General features: G+C 34.2%; 1 protein-coding gene across 1 annotated transcript in view; it reads left to right on the top strand.

Annotated features, from left to right (window-relative positions):
- The window catches only part of Gabra2 (gamma-aminobutyric acid type A receptor subunit alpha2), a 112,868-nt gene that overhangs the window by 29,243 nt on the left and 61,171 nt on the right, over positions 1-22,454 (top strand). The window lies entirely within an intron of this gene.

The following is a 22,454-nucleotide window of genomic DNA, read 5'->3' as shown; positions in this document are numbered from 1 at the left end:
CACAATACCACCAAATAGATTTGCTTTGCTACATCCATAGAGCAGGAATGACCTAGAAGGGCAAAATTTAAAGCCTTGGGAAAAGAGATTTTTCAACAGAGTGGAAGAAAGCTGAGTTTGATTTTCCAGAGAACCTTGGAATTATAAAAGTTTTCTGATCAGAGCAATGGTGAATGAATTGATTATAGGAATTGAAGAGCGATGAGAAGGGAAGTGTCATTCTTTCACAAGGATTACTGCAGGTGGAGGGTGCTGAGTAGCAAGGTCTAGCAAATGATTAGCGGGGTATATTTGTTGGTATCTACTGTGAAGGAAGAAATGTCACATTTCTGACATTTCAGCAAGGATGGTGATGAATTCACATGTCTCTTGGACTAAGAATAAATTGGTACCATATGAAAATAATGAATGAGAAAACCATTAGTAAGACTATTTAATCATTTTTCACAGGTGATCTGATAATCTGATGGGAAATATATTTAGGAAAGTTTTCCTATTGAGCTGCCATTTACATTTACCCAATGATATTTGCAAGTAACTTGGATAATCCAGAGACAGGAAAGCAAAGTAGGAAACCTGTAGCAGATTAAACTGTGACATGCTTTCTCAGTCTGATAGTAGTGGTTTGTTGTGGTAGTGCTAGGTGTAGTGGAGTGCATTTGAGGTACTATGTCGGGAAGATCCTTAGTCAGAAAAGAGTATGAAATCTACCCAGCAAGTTAACTTAGTAAATTCGCTTAGTAAATGATCTATACACATCACAAGTCTTCTCTTATCTTCTTTAACTTAACAAAAGTAATGTTGATTTTTTTAAAAAATGAGAATCAATTTAAGGAAAGTTACTAGTACTTGTTAAAAGATTAAAATAAAAAGATCTACTGTGGAGAAAATGGAGCATAGTCTCACCCCTAAGGATTTATTATCTCTTCATTGAATTTGCAAAGGAAAAGACAACCACAGTTTAAGACACTATGTAGACAATCTCTTGGAGTATTTTTAAAAGCCTGATCGATGCTTTATCCTAAAACCAAATATTGTTTTGTGCACTGAAATGCGAGGATTCTGTTGATTTCATATACATCTGGAAGAATTGTAATGTGGACATTACATGGACAATTGTAGCAACAAGAACTATTCAAGTTACGAAAAATATTTTCAACAAAGGGAAGTAAAAATTTCGGATCAAAGCATTTAGTATAAATTGTCTGTATTGATATGACTCACCAGCCAAATGAGAAAGAAAGTAAAGTGTTGGTGTGGGTGGAAAGTGCCGCAGTGGGGAGTAGACTAGGATATTTTTATTGGAATGCACATATTAAGAGTCTACTCAGTTCATGACTGCCTGTGAGGTCTGTATACAGTGAGTTAGTTTGTATAATTTTATCCCTGCCTTTCTCCCATGAAAGCTTCATATCTAAGACACAGATGGAGCTAGGAATGACACGGATGGGGACAAATTCCTACCCCACTAGATGACAACCTCCTACTTGAAATAAGGCAATGATCAGATGAACATCAAGGGTATATACTGGAATCAAGAGCAGGGAAAGTGAGCGTCCCATGCTTCCCTGAGCCAGATCTGCGAGCTGTCTTTGAGACTATTGCTGGATTCAAATGGAGCCAAAGAGATGTACTGAGGATCAAGGACACAGGTTGATTTAGATGATTCCAAACAGATAGCTTCACTGATTAAAAATGATAACCTCATTGTTCTTTTTTTTTTCTCATGGTGCATACCTGGGTTTTCTGTTAGTTGGAGATCAACAGCAGAGGTCAATTCTTAGTGATTCCTAGGAATAATCCCAAGAGGAGAGACAAGAAGCAGGATAATCTGCACGAAAAGAACAGCAAACAAAACTTTTCTTTGTTTTCTGTTTCACGTGTCTTTCCTGATAGAAATTATGAACTAGTGTCTTGTGAATTCTTTTCCCCCACATTAAGGTTTCACTCTGGAATAGCATAACTCTTGATAATTTACTTTCTGCTTCCCAGTCTAGAAAGCTTCTTATACATAACAGAGAAGGATGATTATGTAGAACCCTGTAGTGAGACAAGTTGCTACTTTAAACACGTGGCAGCAGTTAAATCTAAGCTTTATGAGTTGGATAGGAGTTTCAGTCCTGGCTCTGCCACTTACTTGTTATATAATCCTGAACCAATAAAAATGTTGATAGTATCAGTTTCTGAAATTACCAGGAAATTTCTGAAATTGCATATATAGGAGGAGAAAAGAGATTATAGACAAAATACTTAGCAATACTTTGACATGTAATATGGACTCAGTAAAAATATTTGTTTTCATTCACTTCATTATGTACTGTTTTTTGCATGTTGACAATTGTTCTAATCCATTGATATATATATAGATAGATATATAGATATATCTATCTATCTATATATATCTATAGATAGATAGATCTATCTATCTATAGATATATATCAGGGAACAAAAGAAGGTTCTACCACTGTGAATTTTCACCGTAGTAAATGGAACAGAATAATGAACAGAGTAAATAGGTAAATTATATAGAATATATGGATGGATGCTTTGAAAAAGTTAAAATAAACCTAAGGTAGAGAATGTTAGACAGTAAAGAAATGAATAGGGGGAAATTGTGAGAAAGATGATTTTTTTCAATTTATTAGGGATGTTTGTATTAGTTTCATTGAGACATTCATATTTGTATAAAGTCTGAAGAGTTCAGGAACTCACAATAAAATAGTCTGAAGATGTGCACAGTGGAATGGCTGACAGTCTAGTCTCCTCAGAGTAAGTATGGTAAGAGCAGCTCTAGATAAAGGAGATCACCTTGTAGAAGGCAAGGTTGGCAAGAGACGAATTTGGGCTTGCAATGGAGAGGATGATTCCAGTCACTTGGGACATTTTAACCATTTCCAGGTTGAGGAGTGTGACATGGAGTCATGTATTGATTTGGCTCCCTTCCTTCCTTCCTCCTTCCTTCCTTCCTTCCTTCCTTCCTTCCTTCCTTCCTTCCTTCCTTCCTTCCTTCCTTCCTTCCTTCCTTCCTTCCTTCCTTCCTTCTTTCCTTCCTTTCTTCCTTCCTTCCTTCCTTTCTTTATTTCTTGCTTGCTTGCTTGCTTGCTTTCTTTCTTACTTTCTTTCATTTTGTCAGTTGTGGGGCTTGAACTCTGGGCCTGGGCTGTACCTTAGCTGTTCAGTTCAAGGCGAGCGCTCTACCACTTGAGTCACAGTGACACTTCTGGTTTTCTGGTGGTTTATTGGAGATAAGAGTCTCACAGACTTTCGTTCCCAGGCTTGCTTTGAACTGCAAGCCTCAGATCTCAGCCTCCTGATTCTCTTATACTTTATAAAGGCCACTCTATGTATAACAATGAAAGTGGAGTGTTGCGTTGCAAAGGTGGAGGTATAAGAGGCCAGTATGGGCTGGGATGGTTCTGGAGGTGCAGAGAGTTCTTTATTCCTGTTGCGTTGGATGTGTGCGCATCTGGAAGGATTATAATGTGGATACTTTTATTTTAAAACTTGTACACCAATGAACACACATGTACTCACTTTTGTCTTCTTGGGACAGTATCTATGAAGTTGTTGCTAAGGATTAGTGGAGCCATGGAAGGGCAATGGGAATGGTTCTCAGGGAGGACACTGACATATGGACGGATGATAAGGAAGGGAATGGGAGGGCTGTGTTCCTTTTTCTTTGCAGCTCCATCTAAGCTGGCTTATTCATCCTCCATTAAATTGTCTGATTGAGGCATTTTGCCACACCACTCTCCAAAATCAATACGAATGCCGACAGCCTTCTTGATTGCAGAAAATGGCCTCATTGTTCTCTGACCACATGGAGACACAGACTGGGTAGTCAATGGAAATGGACAATGGCTGATTACCTGACTCAATAAAAATCCCCAAAAAGTCTATCTAAAATTTTTCTACTGAGGGCAAAAATGGATCTCTGTTCTTCTCTTTATGGGCTGATATATCCTTAGAAACTGAGGAGAACTGCCGTGATGTTTTCAGGAAATGATGCATTTCAATTCTGTATTGGATTTATATTCTTGTGAACATTTACAGATGGGATACATAAAAATGTTCACACTGAGAGGAGCAGCAAACATTATTATTTCTGGGGGGACTAAAGGAAAAATACATTATGTAGCTTACTTACTATATCATGTTTTTCCTTTCACGATCTGTGAGTTACAAATATATGTAAAATGTTGAGGCTCAACATTTGTAATTAGAGTCCGGAGCCATAGTTCTAAGCAGGAAAGTTGTGGGTGAAGGGTGTCTGGGCACGAATGGAGCATGCTGATTTAGCTGTATCTGTCACGAAGTCTACTGTCTGGTTGGGTTTTCAGTGCACAAAATGCATGCAAAGGCTTATTCATAGTGATATTCTAACTACACAGCAAAAACTTCACAGTTCCATGTTCTAAGTTCAGTGAAGGCAATCTGGAGTGAATCCCTTTGATCTGTGAACGAGATTTATTCTGCAACTGTCTTATAAAACTAGCTTAAAAGACAACCATGTGCAGTGGCTCATACCTGTAATCCTAGCTACTCAGAAGGCTAAGATATAATTTGAAGCTACCTGGAGCAGAAAAGTCTCTGAGACTCATGTCTTCCATAAACCACCAAAAAGCTGGGTGTGGGTCTGTGGCTCAAGTGCTGAAGCACTAGCCTTGAGCATGAAAGCTCAGGCACAGAATTCAGTACCAGAATTCACGTTCTAGGACTGGCACGTGTGGGTGCACATGCACACACACGCGCACACACACACACACACACACACACACACACACACACACAAGACTACCAGGAATGGTTGGAAAAAGAACAATTAGGAGTGAACAGGTGCAATGATTTTCTGACAGAATGTAATCATATCAATTTATTAGCTTATATGGCAAATACTTCTGTAGCATGCCATAGCAGAAACTGAATTTTAGACTAGGGAAAAAATTCCAACTCTTTATAACAGTGTATCAAAACTAAGGAGGAAAAGGGATAAGATTCAATGCAAATGTCACCTGATATGTTTACATTAAACTACTGTATAAATGATAATCTCTGAGAAATTAAAAATATGGCTAAAAAACAGAGTTTAAACTGTAGTTTATTTGATTTATTTTGTATGTTTTTTATTGTAAAATGATGTACAGAGGGGTTACAGTGACATAAGCAAGGTAATGAGTACATTTCCTATTGAGCGCCTCCTTTGATTTCCCCCTACCATCTCTTCCCTCCCACCTCCACAACTATCCTCCATCCCCGCTGAAAAAAAAAAAAGTTCGTTTTCAACATAGCGTTTTGTACATCTCATTGTTACAATGGGTCAACCTGTCTCCTTGTTTAAGTATTTTGTTTTTCCCTTCCCCTCCCTTAATTAGAGAAGTGTATATACAAGATTCAGGGCACCAACATCAAATACAGTGAAAACAGGGGTTATACCATGGGGAAGGAACATACAGAGCAGCAACAACAAAAAAATCACATGGTACATTATAAGTATGTTAGAAACAATAGCAAGAAAGAAAAAAAGATATTTGTGTCCCTATCTTGGGGTTCATTTCGCTTAACATCATCTTATATGGTCATAGGTACATAGCTTTTGGCCTCTTCTACTTGTCCTACACATGTACTAGTTATTGCAAATAAGGGAAACCATGGGAACTCTGGGCCTGGCTTAATATAATTTTTTTCAAGTCTTTCCATTTCCTAACAAATGGGGTGATATCATTCTTTCTGATGGAGCATAGAATTCCATTTATATGTACCACATTTTCTTGATCCATTCATCTACTGAGGAGCATCTGGGTTGGTTCCATATCTTAGCTAAGGTAAACAATGCTGTGATAAACATAGTTGTGCTAGTAGCCTTGTTTGTGATAGTTTGGGAAAATGACCAAAAGTGGGATTGCTGGGTCATTGGGGAACTCTAATTTAAACTACATGGTTTAGAATATAATATAGTTTAGAATGAGAGTAAATGAAATATCTCATTTCAAAATAGTATGTGATTTAAATAGGGATACAGGTGGACCCATTGCAACAATGAAATGTACAAGATGTTATATGGAAAACAAGGAACTTGAAAACTTTGGCAGGGGCTGGGGGGGGGGGGGTAGGGAGGACAGGGATGGTAAGGGAAACAAAGGAAGAGGCAACAATGCTTGATAAGAAATAAGTAAGCCAAGCCCAAGGAAACATAGGTCCCATGGTTTCCCTTATTTGCAATATCTAGTATATGTATGAGTCAAGCAGAAAAAGTCAGATAAGGTGATGTTAGGAAAATGAACCCTAAGATATGTATTCAAATGTTTTCTTGTTCTTTCATGCATTTGCTTCTAACGCATTTATAAGATTATTTCTTTGTTGCTTTGTATGTCCCACCCCCACAGTATAACCCCTGTTTTCACTGTATTTGATGTCGGTATAATTTGTGGAGGGGAAGGGGAAAAACAAATCGTTTAAATAAGGATACAAGTGGACCCATTGCAACAATGAGAAGTACAAGTTGTCATGTTGAAAACGAACTTTACAACTTTGGTGGGGGGGGGGGAGGGTTGGGTGGGGGCATGAGGGGAGGCTGGGAAGGGATGGGAAAGGTAAACAAAGGAGGAGGCAACAATGCTTGATAAGAAATGTACTCATTACCTTGCTCATGTAATTGTAACCCCTCTGTACAGTATTTTCACAATAAAAAAAGTAATATACTCATTACCTTGCTCATGTAATTGTAACCCCTCTGTGTGGTATTTTCAAAATAAAAAAAAAAACTTAGTCAGATTTTTTTCCTTGGAAGTTGAGCTTTTCATGTATTAATGTTGAATGATATTACCCATTTATATATATCATAAAATATTCTGATATAAAATTTTGTTTATAAAATGTAAATTTCCTGTCTCCCTACATTCTTCTAACAGAGGCATTTAAAAATAAAAATGTGTAATTTTTCTAAAGAACAGATAGAAAAATTTGCATACAGATTTAGAAGAAAGTGAAATTAGATCTCAGTTTGCAAAGAATGCTGAATTTGAGAATTTACCTTAAATCAAAATGAACATTTCATAATCAAGTCTAGATGTGGCCTCCAAAAGAATTTGAAAAGACCATCAAACAATTATATTAATTTTATTTCATCATTTTTTATTCTGTCATTTCTTTCTTGTATGCAGTAAGTCTATATTTATCAAATACCTCTTATTGCTAATTTGTGTACTTACTTGAGTGACTTAGTTGGTAAGAAATCTATTTCATCAGCTTTTGTACCTAAGTAAAATTTGAAATCCACTCAATTTCATCAAAGAGAGCTGTGGTAAATATTACTATTAATTGCAATTAATTGTGTGCTTTTTTCTGTCTTTGTTTCTTGTGGTGTCTTTCTCAATCTCTCTCTCTCTCTCATTCTTTCTTTTTTTCCCCTGCCCCTTCATTCTTGATCTTTTTTGTTTCCTTCTATCTCCTCTTTGAATTGTAAACTTAAATGCATGCTTGCAATACCATTTATAAAATAAGTGAAATCAAAGCATGCCTTGTGCCTTGAAGGGTGGCCTGGGAAGTATCTCCCTGAAATCTTTCACTCTCCAGATTTATGTTCAAAACTTACTTATCATCTCTCTCCTTAGTTAGCATTTCTCCCCACATCACACTTTTGTATTTTTGTTAAGTTTGGTATTACTAGCTACGTTTTGGGCAAAAATAGATTTATTATTTTCTCTTTGTTCCTAGATCATCAGGGGTCACATGCTTTGTTCTTCATTTCCTGTTCACGTATAGCCTATCATCTAAGCATACTAAATAGTGTCACAGCAGGCATTTGATAAGCTTTTGCTTTGAAGAAGAAAGTAGAGAAGGAAGCAAGAAAGAATATCCATTTATCTGTTTCTCTGTTTTTCTACACTGAGGTCTCTTTGAATGTTACACGTTTAGGGTATAATAATATCTTTTATTTAAATTTGAGATATTCAAAACCAAAATTAAAATATATGTGACAGATATGACAAGACACAGCTAGATGCGATATCTGTAGACCACCTATATAATGTAGATATGATACGATGAAAAGTTGAAATAACTTTTGTGCAATTTGTTACTTGAATATGGGATTTGTATGAGTATTGCTATGTTGTTATAGTTCTAACAATATATACTATGAGGATGTCTCATGATGAGTTTGTAGTAAATATATATTTGATTATAGTGGCACTATGTAAGATAAAAGTGTTAAGCTAATTGAGTTGTCCTTGGACTGGCTACTTACTTTCTTTGATTTTTTTCAGTGCTGATGGATTAACATAGGGACCCAAGCATGCTGGCTCATATCTACTGCTGAGCTCTATTTCTAGCCTCTAGTTATGCTTTAGAATAACATTTTATCAGTTTAGAATAACATTTTAACAGATTCATTGTATGTATAAGCAAATGTGTTAAATTGAAACTCCTTTGTATAACTATTTGAAGGCAGTAAGAAACAAAAAAATCCTTACTAAGCAAAAAGTTTTTAAAATAAGAACTAGTTTTGATCAGAGAAAAAGTGTTTCAGTGTACCTCTGTTTCTTATTATCTTTTGAATTTAAACAAAGGTAAAGATAAATATAATAATACTTAGCTTATAAAGATGATGTTAATGATAAATTTGGTTCAACTCTAAAACAACCTAATACATGAATGCAGTAAATGCTTACCATGTGGTAAGTTCCTTTCATTATCTCACATTGGGAATTCAGCAGCTATGACAAGCACTAAGGGCTGCAACCCTTAAGTTTCTAAAAGTTCCTAATTATATATTAGCAATAGAGAAATCATAATATTTTCTAATATGCATAGCTTCAGGAAGTGAATCATGTGAGATGTGATAAAGTTAATTATTTTACTAAGTTTCTTCTTGCCTTTTATAACACTTTAAGCTAAATTTATTGTGAAGAAGAAAGTGATACTATCATCAGAGTAGAATATCAATAAGCCCTGTGCTGTAAGCACAGAGTCTCTGAAGCTGATCTAGAAGATGCAGAGAAAAGATAGGAATAGCTTATAACATTGTCAACAAAACTCTGACTGCATTTAATTTTGGAATATTGTAGATGAAAAATGTGTGATTGTTGAATGCGAAGAGGGAATTCTAATTTGAAGCAAAACAAATTATTTAAAACCTACTTTTTGTCAACATCTAAGTCTAGAATTCTACTTTCAATTGTTTTCCAAGGATGATTGATGTCATTTATCCATTTTACATCCTAATGATTTTTCAACCTGTAATCAATGTCAGATTATTCATGGATATACAAATAATGCTTTGATTTCTGACATATTTAAGTGTTGGTATGAACTTATGCTGGGTTATAATTTGCTATCGAACAAGAAGGAGATCAAAACAAATTTCACATCTAAAATTATGTTTCTAAGACAAATGTAGAAAATAGAAAATAGTATAAGATAAAGTAATTTTTCTTAGAATGTTGTGTATATAATTCTGTGGTTATTAATAATATATTACTTATACAGAATGGAGTCTTAAAAGTCTTTGTGCACTAAATAGATTGTAGAGCACATGGCCTTTTAATAACGTTATGTGCCTCAAAAGTTGCCATGTTGATTTTATTATTTTACTTGAAGTAGTTAAAAAATGCAAACAAAAATTTCTTGGAACTCACAGAAAGACTAATTATATATCCCAGAAATTTCAAGTGTAACTTTGTAGATGGAGTGTTATTTGAGCAGGAACTTTTGAGAACAATGTTTAAGTAAAGAGCAAATTTTAGAGAAGGAGCAGTAAGTAGGAAAGCATAACTGGATGGAGTAGACTTGTGCAGAGTTTGGTGTAACAAGGTACATGACACAATGGTTTGGATCAGTATGTGAGGGTGGATAGACATGTCAAAAAGGTCTCATGCCAAGAACTCTAAGAATTGTTTTGAACAAGGATGAGTCTTCAAGAACTTTTTTTTAATCAGGGGAGAAATTTCTCAAGGTTTACATATATGTTAGAATCCTTTGGTAGCATCATAGAGGGTAAAGTAAGAGATGGTTAAGAACAGAGCAGGAACACATTAAAAAGACCACTTTAGAGGCCATTTTGCTTATAAGGAAGAAGAATAAAAGAAACTTTCAGATACAGATCTTAAAATAGCCTGATGAAAATGAATGGAATAGATTGAAATGAATGAAATAGATTGTGAGGCTTGTATGTGTAACTCAGTGATACATGCTTTGCATGTATGAATTCTTGGGTTCAGTTCTCAGAACTAATGAACAAACCAACGAGAGATTAAAATTGATGCTAGGGGCTGGGAAGGTGGTTCAGTGGTAGAGCGCTTGCCTTGCATGCCTGAGGCCCTGGGTTCGATTCCTCAGCACCACATAAGCAAAAAGAAAAAAAAAAAAGCTGGAAGTGGCGCTGTGGCTCAAGTGGTAGAGCACTAGCCTGGAGCTGAAGAGCTGAGGGACAGCGCCCAGGCCCAGAGTTCAGGCCCCACGACCGGACCCAAAAAATAAAAAAATAAAATAAAATAAAATTGATGCTAAAAGTTTCAACCATGCTTTGATGAGATTGCCTTTTACCTACACTAGAAATATAGTAGGCAGACTTTTAAATATGTAAAAAAACTTTTGTACATATGCATTTAAAGCAGTTTGAGTTGTATTTTAGTGATAACTTTAATTACATATACATATTTCCTTTCTACCAAAGAGTAAAGAGAGAAATGTTCTTTTGCAAGCTGAACAAAAATATGGCAATCAATAGTAGCATTTGGAGAATTTATGAAAATAAATTCTGTACTTCGGCTTATATATCCTTCAATCTCTTCTATCAGTAGTATTGTGTTTCTGAAGGCATTTAAGAATCTGCAATATATGTTGTTTAACAAAACCATTTTTATCAGAAAATACGTTTTATTTTTATTTTGGCTATCAGAATCATTTCTTATTAATTTAAACCCTGGGACTAAGATATAAATTTTTATAGACACAGTTTATATCCTCAGCATTCAGCCAATAAGCTGTTTTATATTAGTGCCTGATGAGAACAGCATGAGATTTTAGGTTTGGGACTAATAAACTACAAATTACTAACAAACACAGTTGTACTTGATGTGTGATAGCTGGTCCTTTGATGGAACTTTGGACTCAATGTTCTAGCATACCCCAGTGCTTTGCATGCCCTCCTGAAAATCTTGAAATAGGCACCATCTCTCCTCTCCCTCCTGGCAGAGATCTTTAATTCTTTCTCTTTTCAGAGGCCTGGACGCAGCCAGCAATTAGTTGTTTCTACCTTTAGGGATGTAATTAGTGTATAGTGACACATACAGCTTCCCTTTGGAAATATTCTCTCCCTCGTGGACCATCTCTGAGTAGTACTTAGTAAGCTCTGGATAGACTTTTGTTAATTGAACCAAATTGGTCCTGCTCAATCAATGCAAACCAATAGGTCCCAGCCTTCCCCTGTCCTGGTAGATTTCCATCCTGGAGGGCTGCAACAGGAGACATGACTTCAGCTTCCTCTTTGGATTAAGCTGAATCTTTACATACTGGAGGAGGACATTGCAAATCAGACAAATCCATCTACTGATGGAATGGTTGTAAGAAGCAGAGCAAATCTTTATACTTTCTGCAGGTGTTTTGAATTCAGTCATTTGTCCACCTCCATGAACAACAGATGTGATCAGATTTCTTTAATTTTACCTTTCAAGATTTTGTATATTGTCTGCAATATAGGAAATATTTACTTTTTCTAGGTGTACATGTTTTTTCTTCAAATTTTATTCTGAACTTTAAGTAGTCATATAGAGGAGTTCCCCTTCCACAGAGCCTTGATATATAACAATCAAAGGTGTTTTAAGGGAATGCTGCAGTGTTCCAGTGTGTGTATTGTGGAATGAGGAAATGAGGCAATTAGCCAATCAGTCCCTAACGCACTTAGGATTTCTTTGTGGTGAGAACATTTAGCATCCACTCTGAATAATTTTGTAGCATACTATACTGGGAGTGTTGTTTGATTGTAATTTTTTTACTTTCTTCAGCAATTTCTATACTATTTTGCAAAACTGCTGTATTAATTTATATTCCGTCCAATAGTGTGCAATGATTCTCTTTTCTCTATTTCTTGCTTATACTTATTTTTTCTGCTATGCTCTTAGCAATAGCCATTCTAACAGGTGTGTGGGAGTATGTCACTCTCGTTTTGCTTTGTATTTCCTTAATGATTTGGGATGTTGAACATTCTTTTGTGTATCTGTTAAGTAGTTGGCCATTTATATATATATGTATATATATATATATATACATACACACATATATGTATGTATGCATATATTTATATATACAAGTATATATATGTATATACATATAAATATATATAAACATAATACATATAATACTATAATATTATATATAACATATAATATTGTAACATATATAATATAATACATATATAAACATACATATATAAATATATAACATATACATGTATAAATATATGTATGTATATATTTATGTATTTAAATATATACATACATACACACGTATACATATGTGTGTATGTATGTATGTATATATTCCTTTCTCTTTTGTCAATTGTGGCGCTTGGACTCAGGACCTGGGTGCTGTTCCTGAGCCACTTTGTGCTCCAGGCTAGCTCTCTGACACTTGAGCCACAGCAACACTTCCGGGTTCTGAGTTATTGGAGACAAGCATCTCACTGGGACTTTTCTGCCCATGCTGGGTTCGAACCATGATCCTCATATGTCAACCTTCTGAGTAGACAGGATTACAGGATTGAGCCACCAGCACACAGCTTATATATTACTTTGAAAAAAATGTATACTCTGTATTTTACCTTCTTTTTGTTTGATTACTAGGAACTGTTCCATGTATAATTTGCAAGTATCTTCTCTCATTCTGCAATTGTCTCTTTACTGTTAATTGTTTTCATTTGCTGTGCAGAAGTTTGCTGTGCTTTTAGAATCCTATGCAGTAAATCACTTCCCAGATCAACACCAAGTATTTTTTTTCCTATGTTTTATTTAAGTCATTTGATACCTTCAAATGTTTCATTTAACATTTTAATATCATTCTTCTTCATGAAGGCAGTCAGATTTCTCATTTATAATTATTGAAGAAGCTGTTCTTTCCCCATTGTGTGTTCTTAGAAGCCTTTTAATGAAAGTCATTTGACTGTCACTCTGGTAGCTATTGTTAGTGAGTAAAAATATTACTGATTTTTTTAATTGATTTCCAACCTGTCACATTTCTGAACTTGTCAGCTCTTTGTTTGTTTAATGGGTTTTAAAAATATTTTCTACCCATAAGATCATGCTGTCTATCACTAAACAGGAAGAATCACTTTTTTGGCTCCTATTTCAGTAACTTTTCTTGCCATTTTTTGTTTGTTTGTTCATTAGTGCTCTTTTGAATAGAACCTTTGAAAGTAGATATACAGATCTTTTTCAGGGTTCCAAACATGCTATTTTTAAAATCAAGAAATTTTAGTTACTTAAAATAGGTCAAAATGCAAAAGATTCAAAACTAAAACAGAAAACATGCAAATAAAATATTTTTTAAAAGCACTAAGGCAGGGAGGGAAGGATGGTAGGGGAAAAACAAAGGAGGAGGTAACAATGCTCATTAGGAAATGTACCTTCCTTACTCATGTACTTGTAACTTCTTTGTACAGTAACTTTAGAATAAAAATATGTACAAAAAAGAATCTTCTTTGGAATCCATGAAATTCCACATGCATTGATATTTTATTTTCCAAATCATCATAATATATTTAAACCAATATCTTTGTAATATCGGTACAAATGATGCTACTAAAACAAAATATCTGTTGAATTTTATTATATTTCAAAATTCTTCTTGCCTTTATGGGCATTTTGTGGACCATTGAAATGAACAGTGAATTGTTCGAGTCATTCTATCAGATATGTGCAATCCCTTTGTGGTTGAAAGACAGCGGGTTTTATTATCAAATTTAATATTTTCAACTTCTAGTAAGGAACAACAAACTACCAAATTCATAAAAGTCCTTTCTTTAATAAGAACTTGTTACTTTAATGAAAATGACTGATAAAAATGGTGCTTGTAGGTGTAGTAAGAATTATTTTAGGAAGCAAACTCTCTTTGTTGTAAGTGTAGAATAATGCAATAATGACTAACTTCTTGAAATATACACAGGCTCTTCTAGTTATGATAAATGAGGAAAAGAATTATTAGCACCATCATCTGCTTGAAGGAATGACATCTACAATTTGATTTAGCCTTAGCATTGTAAATCTTTGCCTTACTCACATCACTGTTAAGATTTAAGTGATAGGACTGAAGAGTACAGCTTATTGTTTGGTTGGTTAGCTCGAGTAGATTTAATTAGTTTCTTTTCTGTATCAGTAAATATGGTCATTTTGAGTAGAATATGTGAGTGACATTGGAATTTAGTTTTATTTTCCTTATACTGCAAAGTCAGACATGAAGAGTGACGTTAAGCCTTAGCAGAGACGGGGTGAAGTGAACCCCAGAAGGGGCAAAAACCAAGGCACAGCATTGACCACAGTATTACTGAAGATATGAAGACCAAGAATTAGTGTGCAGCATGCTTTAGAGTTGTCTCCACTTAGGAAGAGAGAAAAATGAGTTATCTTTTTGTCCATCAGTTCCTTCTTGATTATTGCTCCAAATAGTATAAAAAAAAAACTTTGTTTTTGCCTTCGCAGTCTGCTCTGCACAGAGAAATCCCTCAGGTAGGAAATAACTAGAACACTTCTCCATGGAGAAGAATGTCAAGGAATCATGGACCTGGGACTGAAAACAGAGGCCATAGAGGTCTTCTAGTTATATATAATACTTAGAACTTTGTTAATGCAACTTTTAAACTATCACACTTTGACTTGAAATCATTATTATAATGGGAAAAAAGGCATATTGTACCCGCAAAAATAGAAATTCTTTTTTTTTTTCAGGAAGAATTTTTTTTAAAAAAATTATTTTATTGTAAAGATGCTGTACAGAGAGGTTACATCAAAGAGTGTGGTAAATTAGTACATTTCCTATTGGACATTGTTACCCACTCCTTTGTTTTCCCCCTACTATCTCTTCCCTTCTCAGCTCCCCAATTCCTCCTTCTTCCCCCTAAATTGTAAAGTTCATTTTCAACATAGTATCTGGTACATCTAATTGTTACAATGGGTCAACCTGTATCCTTATTTTACATTTTATTTTATTGTAAAGATGTTGTACAAAGGGTTACAGTTACATGAGAAAGGTAATGAGTACATTTCTTGTTGAGTATTGTCACCCCTCTTTCTAGTGCTAGACATAAACCTATTTTTCAAAACATTTTATTTTTCATCTTTATGATAATACATAACCAATTGAACAGGTATGAATAAATAAGTATTCATTTATTTACTCAGTACTCAAGTTGGAACTCAGGGCCTGTGTTTACTAGGCAAGACTTTGGACATTTAAGGCATATGCTATATATTTTCACATTTTCAGCATTAAGAGGGGGTAGCTGATTGAATGTTTTGGTTTGCAATTTTCAGATGCTTAATGGTGTTTTATTTTATTTTTTGTAATATATCTGTTGGTCAATTGTAGCCAATCAATAGATATTGAGAAATATCTATTCAGGTCTTTGGCTCAATTTTACATAGGATTATGTATTTTCATGTTATTTAGTTGTCTTTTAAAATTATCTTTAAGTAGTATATTATGGAGTTGCCAGTTAACAAAGCAGTTTAAGAATGCAATATATCTTGATCAATGTCACCTCTTTTGTCATTCTCTTCATCCTTCCCAACCACACACTTCCCCCCCAGTTTTCTTAATTTTGTAGGATGCACATGTCTTTTATGACTACATTCTCCCCTCTTACTCTTTTCATGTGTTTACACAAGCCTTTCCTCAATCCCTGCTCAGTCCATTTCTAGAAACCATTTCCCAGTGCTTATTTGGTTGAATTGTATGTTAGCCTTTCTAAGGAATTACACCATTTGAGTTTTGAAACAATCCTTTTATCTAATTAAAAATTTGCAAATACCTTCTGCTATTCTGTGATCATGTCTTCAATATTAATTGATTCTTTTAATTGCTTTTAGAGTACTTTATTGTGATGCATTTTAATTTTGCTTTTGTTGTTTATGTTTTGAGCTCACAAATAAGAAATCTTTGTTTAGATCAGTGCCCTTTAGCTTTTACCTGTGTTCTTTTCTTAATTATTTAACAATTTCAGGATTGTATTTAAATCTTAAAACTAGTTTGAGTTGTTTGCTGTATAATAAAGCATAATTTCATAATCAGCCTGTGAATTGTCAGTTTGTCAAATGTGCTTGTTTAAATCAACTTCTTTCGCCATTGTTCATTCTTGGCACATTACCTTAAAGTCAATTAACTATAGAAGTGTGGGTTTATTTCTTCCTACTGCTTCTTATTCTAATCAGTGGTATTTTCCTCTTCTTTCTTCCCTCCAGATATCTATTACTAATCCTTTTGATGGATATCCCAAGTGGTTATGCAAGAAGCTAGGTTTGTTACTGATATATTTTTTCTCCTTTTGCATGTTCAGCCTTTCCTATTCTGCTTCACCACTTCTTATTTGCATTGCTAGATATGCAACTATCTTTTCCCTTAAGTAAGAAAACCCAAGAGATCTCTCTTACTCTTTCTTGCCATTTTGCTAGACTCTTCTTTCCCTTCAAAATCTATCTTGCCAAGATTTCTTCAAAGTCGTTCTTGTATTTTCAAGTTCACTCCCAGGTTAGCATCTGCACAAATCCCTTCCTCTACCAAAGAGTCTTCTGCTTAAACATTCAGATCTCTGAATCCAGAATGTTTTCCAGGTCCTGGATTACCTGATCAGAACTTTGAACTGTACAACCTTCTTCATAGAAGTGTGAATTGTCTTTATAACACATCTACTCAATCTTTTGGATGCATTCATTCTTTTTTACTTTCAGATCTTCTACCTTCTTCTTTACTAATCTAATTTCCTAGGTCTAATTTCTAGGTCTAATCTCTTAGATCACTTTTTAAAATGTATTCCTTCAACTTTGCCTCTTATTTTTAATTTTTTTCTTTTGATCAGTATTCTGATCTAATTGTTTACCATCAGATATTGTCCTTAATTGCCTATATTTTCACACAGATCCTGTGAGGTAGTTCCTGCTATTCTTGTTGCTTCAGAGAAGAAGAAACCAAGGTTTGTAGAAGTTATGTAATTCTTGCAGTTATTGTTTAATGGAATGAATTCCTCTCTAGTATGTGTTCACACCTTAGAATTCTCCAGTTAAAAATACGTACAATAAAAAGTAAATGCTTTTCTATTTCCTTCCATATACTTGCCATAAGCAATTTCACATAAATTAACCATTTAATTTCTATAAGGGAGGTAGAGTTATATTCAAGTAAGCAGTTATCCAAGACTGCACAATTATGAAAAATGCATGATCTTGCTGCAATCCTATTCCTCTGTTTTCTTACTGCACTGTAGTTCACACTTTCATGGAATCCAACTATTTTCTGTCTTGAGATGTTGACCTCACAGCTTCTTTTATTTGGGCAAAAATGAATACTCTGTTGGCACATTGGTACATACCTATAATATTGGGAATTTGGGAAATGGAGTGTAGGAGGACAATGGCTCTAGGTCAACTCAGGCCAATTTAGCATGAGAATCTATCTGAAAAACAAAAGAAAACAAAATAAGAAAGAGCAAGAAGACTGGGTCTGGCTCAAGTGGTTGATTTTCTAACAAACATGAGACTGAGTTAAATCTCTAGTACTGTAAGAAGCAAAGAACCCAAACCTTAATGTTCTCTAATGTGTTTCTCTAAACCAGTAAAACATATTAAGATGTCTCAGAACACATTCTAAATTTCCTATAAAACATCCTTTATATCTTACAGGTTGAATAAGTTAAAGTAAAGCACTTCTATTTTTTGCACTCACTGTTCCAAAATAAATCAGACTCAATAGCTGAGTTCTTTAAAATATTTATTCTGATCCTCTTATGATTCTGTCTGGAATATATCAGTTAGCTCCCAAAATACCACAATTTCTACTTTCCTTAATTTTTGTCTTAAACAATGTACATGAATTACAGGAGATGTTAGAGGCTATATTCCCAATGAAAAGTGGTCATGGAGAGGAACAAGATAATGCAGAACTGAAATATGGAGATAGAGGGAAAATGCAGTTTGAATTCCAATGTTCAGTTGTGGTTTATTATATTAGTAGAGATAGAGAATAAAGTGCAAGCACCATATACAAATGAACATGGATTCAGAGAGACAAAGAGAGAAAGAGAGAGAGAATAGTTAAAACTTAAAACCTAAAGAAATTAGTTGGAAAACAATCATAGTAAGTGAAGAAAGCCAGACCCAAAGAAACATAAGTTCCATGGTTTCCCTTATTTGTATTAATTGGTATACATCTAGGATAATCTTAGCAGTGAGCAGAATAGCTCAATAGCCCTATGTACATACGACCATATAAGATGATGCTAAGTGAAATGAATCCAAGACATGGACACAAGACATTTTTCTTTGTTATTGTTTTTATTTTTTATTTATTTTTTATTTTTATTTTTTTGTCAGTCATGGGGCTTGAACTCTGGGCCTGGGCACTGTCCCTCAGCTTTTCAGCTCAAGGCTAGCACTCTACCACTTGAGGCATAGCTCCACTTCTGGCTTTTTTTTTTCATATGTGAGAGATATTATGAATAGAAAATTATAGCAGCAGAACACATTCTAAAAAAATTCTGTGTATAGGAATTTAGAAGAAAGAATGAGCTCCACAAGGTCTTCAATCCTATCCTTATGTACCATGGAAAAATCAACTGCAACTGGCCAAATATTAGAGATTTTTGTTTGGAAATTTGATCGCTACTATATATCATATTACCTATTACAGGCATGCTATTTATGAGGTCATCAGAAATTTTGATCAAGATAAATTGTATCCATAAGCTGCTTTGTTAAATGGCAACTTCTTTATACAACTACTTAAAGATAACAAAAATAATTTTAAAAGAATTTTTAAAATTGTATTGGCTATACATTTTATGTTCTCACTATTCATTCACATTGCAACTTTCTTTCATTGGGTTTATATGTACATAGTTCTAGTGAAATTATTCATCTCATCCTCTAAAAATCATCTAATAATCACATGGATAGATTCATTTCAGTAATATTACCTTAAAAATCCAATCTGGCTTTTGCCTTGATTTGACCTTTTCCTTTTCTTATTTTTTCCGCTTGTCTTCACATCTTCCATAGTGAACAATCTATCATAGTCTCATTTGAGTTTATTTATAAAATGTAACTTAACATTTATAACCTAATTTTGGCCAGAATATTTTTCAACTCAGTGTCCTTCAAAGAATCTTTTGTTGTTTTGAATCTAAACATTATAGTCTAATAATTAAGGCATGTTAGTATCTTTTGATATAGTGTCTACCATTTTTTTAGTCTGAAGCCTCACCCTTTGCATATATCAGCCATGTTTATGAATCAAACCTAATTGTTTGTGAGTCTTGATTTTGCACATAAAGACTTCTTTGCCAAAAATATTCTCCCTTGCACTTTATTGCCTTCCCACCTTTTGAAATCACAAAAGAATAGTTATCCAGTCATCTTCCTCCAGGATGCTTCTGTTAACATGGCTATACTGTCTTCTCATTATTGAAGTACTATTTTAAAATAATTTTTGCTTTCTATATAGACAGAAAACTTTTGGTTCTTGAATATTTTAATGCATCTTATGGAATTAGAAATATTAGCTGTGTATTTTATTTTCTTCTTTACAGATTTGCAAAAAAATTTTCTATAAAGAAATTTTTATTGGGTTGTTTCCATATCTTGCCTATGGTAAACAATGCTGCAATGAACATGATTGTGCTAGTACCTTTAGTGTGGCCTTGTTTTTGCTCTATTGGATAAAAGCCCAGGAGTGGGATTACTGGATCACAGGGAAGTTCTATGTTTAGTCTTTTGAAGAACCTCCATGCTGCTTTCCAGAGTTGTTGAGCAAGTTTGCATTCCCACCAACAGTATAGTAGCGTTCTATTTTGGAAACCACCCAGTCACTCCTCATTGGATGAAAGGATCAAAAAAATGTGGTATAGATACACATGGATTTTTATACTTCCATCAGATATCTTATACAGTACTCTAGACAATCACACAGTGAGATCAAAGGAGGATGTTTTTAGGAGAGGATCACAAGAGCTCAATAGTTGTGTGCATATGATCTTATAGCCTAATGTTCATCAAAATGAACTCCAGGAAATGGGAGTGATAGGGTTTTTCATTTGTTATTTTACTTTTTTCCTCTCTCCTTTGTTGCTGTTATTGATTTCTGTATGTACGTTTATCTGCTTTGGAGGGGTAAGAGGGAGCACAGAAATTATTTACTAAGGCTGAACACATTCAGTAGTGATACTAGACACTATGTTGAAAATTAACTCTACCACTTGTGGAGGAGGGGGATCAGGAAGGGAAAACTGGGAGAAAATGAGGGAAGAGGTGGCACTGTTCAAAAAGAAATGTTCTCATTACCTGACTATGTAACTGTAGTCCTTCTGTATATCATATTTACAATAACAATAAAAAGGAAAGAAAAAAAGAAAACGAATTTTTACTATTATTGCCTACTGCATTACTCAGAGAAGGATGATTTTTTTTTGTGAGTCAATTTAAACTCTTCTTGTAACTATTTATACATTTATTTGTTTTTCCTGTGAAGTATTTCAGACATGCAGAAAAGTACAGGGAATAATATGGCTTATTCAAAAACCACTGTCATCGAATCCTGATTGCCAGAATTGACTAGGATCAGCTTTATAAGATGAGAAATGCATCCAGTTCTCTCAGTACATCCCTACTGGCCAATCTCTCTTTAGTGGTAGCTGTTATTCTGAGTCTGATGATTCTCTTTAAGGAATAGATTTTCTTTTATGCTTGTTCCACACATCTCTATTTCTATTAAAGTATCTAGTATCAGCTCACGATGTTTCGCCTACAGAGAAATCTATAAGTAGATTTTCTTTCACATATCACGCTGGTGGTATTTGTAGAGCCCCAAAAATTATCTTGCAATCAATTATTCTCAGGAAACTAGTGGTGGAGCTTTATCTGAGATCTGCTTACTCTTCAAAAGTTTTAGTGTGCACAGAATTATTGCTTTCTTCAGGTTCATTCTTTACCTGTGCTTTGTTACTTCACTGAGGACCAATCATTCAAACTTTGAAGCCGTGTCTAACAGGTGTCCTTTCCCACTTCCAATGTTGATGAAATATTTTAGCAAAAGTTTGCTTCTAAATAAGAACTATGGTGGAAAATGGATTGCTTATTCAAATATACAACACCTAATACATGACAGATACATTTTAAGCAGTTTACAATAATGAACAGAAATAACACAGTATCTATTCTTTAAGTGAACTTCACTCTGCTCAGGGGACAGATCAAACACCAAATAAATAGTGGATAACATATTAAGCCATAGAAATAAAAACAAATTTTGAAATATCCTATAAAAGAAACAAGTATTAGGTTAGTAACACTAAAATAAAAGAAAAAGAATGGTAAACTTTTGCTCTGTATACTGTAGCTATGATTTTGTCACTGAGTGTTCTGGAGAACAGAAATATGTATGTTTGTTTGTAAGCAATTCTTTTTAGCTTCACGTTTATCATTGGATGATATATGATGCTATAGTTTTGACTTTAGACCTAAAAGCTAGATTGCTTGAGTTCTAAAATCTTCTCTGTCACTATACTCTTCTGTAGGGCATTGGGAAAATTTGATCACATGTCTGTCTATCGTTGAACACATGCATAGGGGTCACAAAAATGAATGAATGCTATAGTTTTGTTCATGTGGATTATATGTCAAGTACTTTGAGAAGTCCCTAGTGTGTAATAATATTCAAAGACTTTTTTCAGAACCAGTTTATTAAAATTCTTTTCATTTTTAATTTTTATCTTCATGTTTCCAAAACCCTAGACATACTTCACTTTATTCATTTCCTGTAAACTACATTCATCATAATAAAAACTATTTCCTTATTTTGTTTGTGTAGAATTGGATGAGAAATTTAGCTCACGATGAAAAACTAAATGATGATTTTTCCTCTTACAATAAAGTTGAAAGGATTATTGTTTTTAAATTTTTCCTTTGAGATTTCTATCTCCCATCACCAATTTACTTTATTTAAAATAAAACATGCACATAGCTTGGTTAATAGAGTAATTCAGTTAATTGTGTTATAGCTATCAGGTTACAAAACTTTAGAGTCTATTCAGTCTTTGCACTTCAGGTATTCTTAAGTATATTCAAAGGAAAGCTTGTTTATAGATAATTTAGTATGATTGCATATACTTCTGTGTTGCTGAATAGTAAGGATTTTTATGTTAATGTGAAATACAATTATGATTAAGAATTTTTGTGGCTTATAGGTAAGACATACATCC

The sequence above is a fragment of the Dipodomys spectabilis genome, unplaced genomic scaffold (assembly GCF_019054845.1).
Source record: "Dipodomys spectabilis isolate Male_0828 unplaced genomic scaffold, ASM1905484v1 ptg000043l, whole genome shotgun sequence".
Lineage (NCBI taxonomy): Eukaryota > Metazoa > Chordata > Mammalia > Rodentia > Heteromyidae > Dipodomys > Dipodomys spectabilis.
Note: the sequence above shows the minus strand (reverse complement) of the source record. Positions and strands in the feature narration are given on the sequence as shown.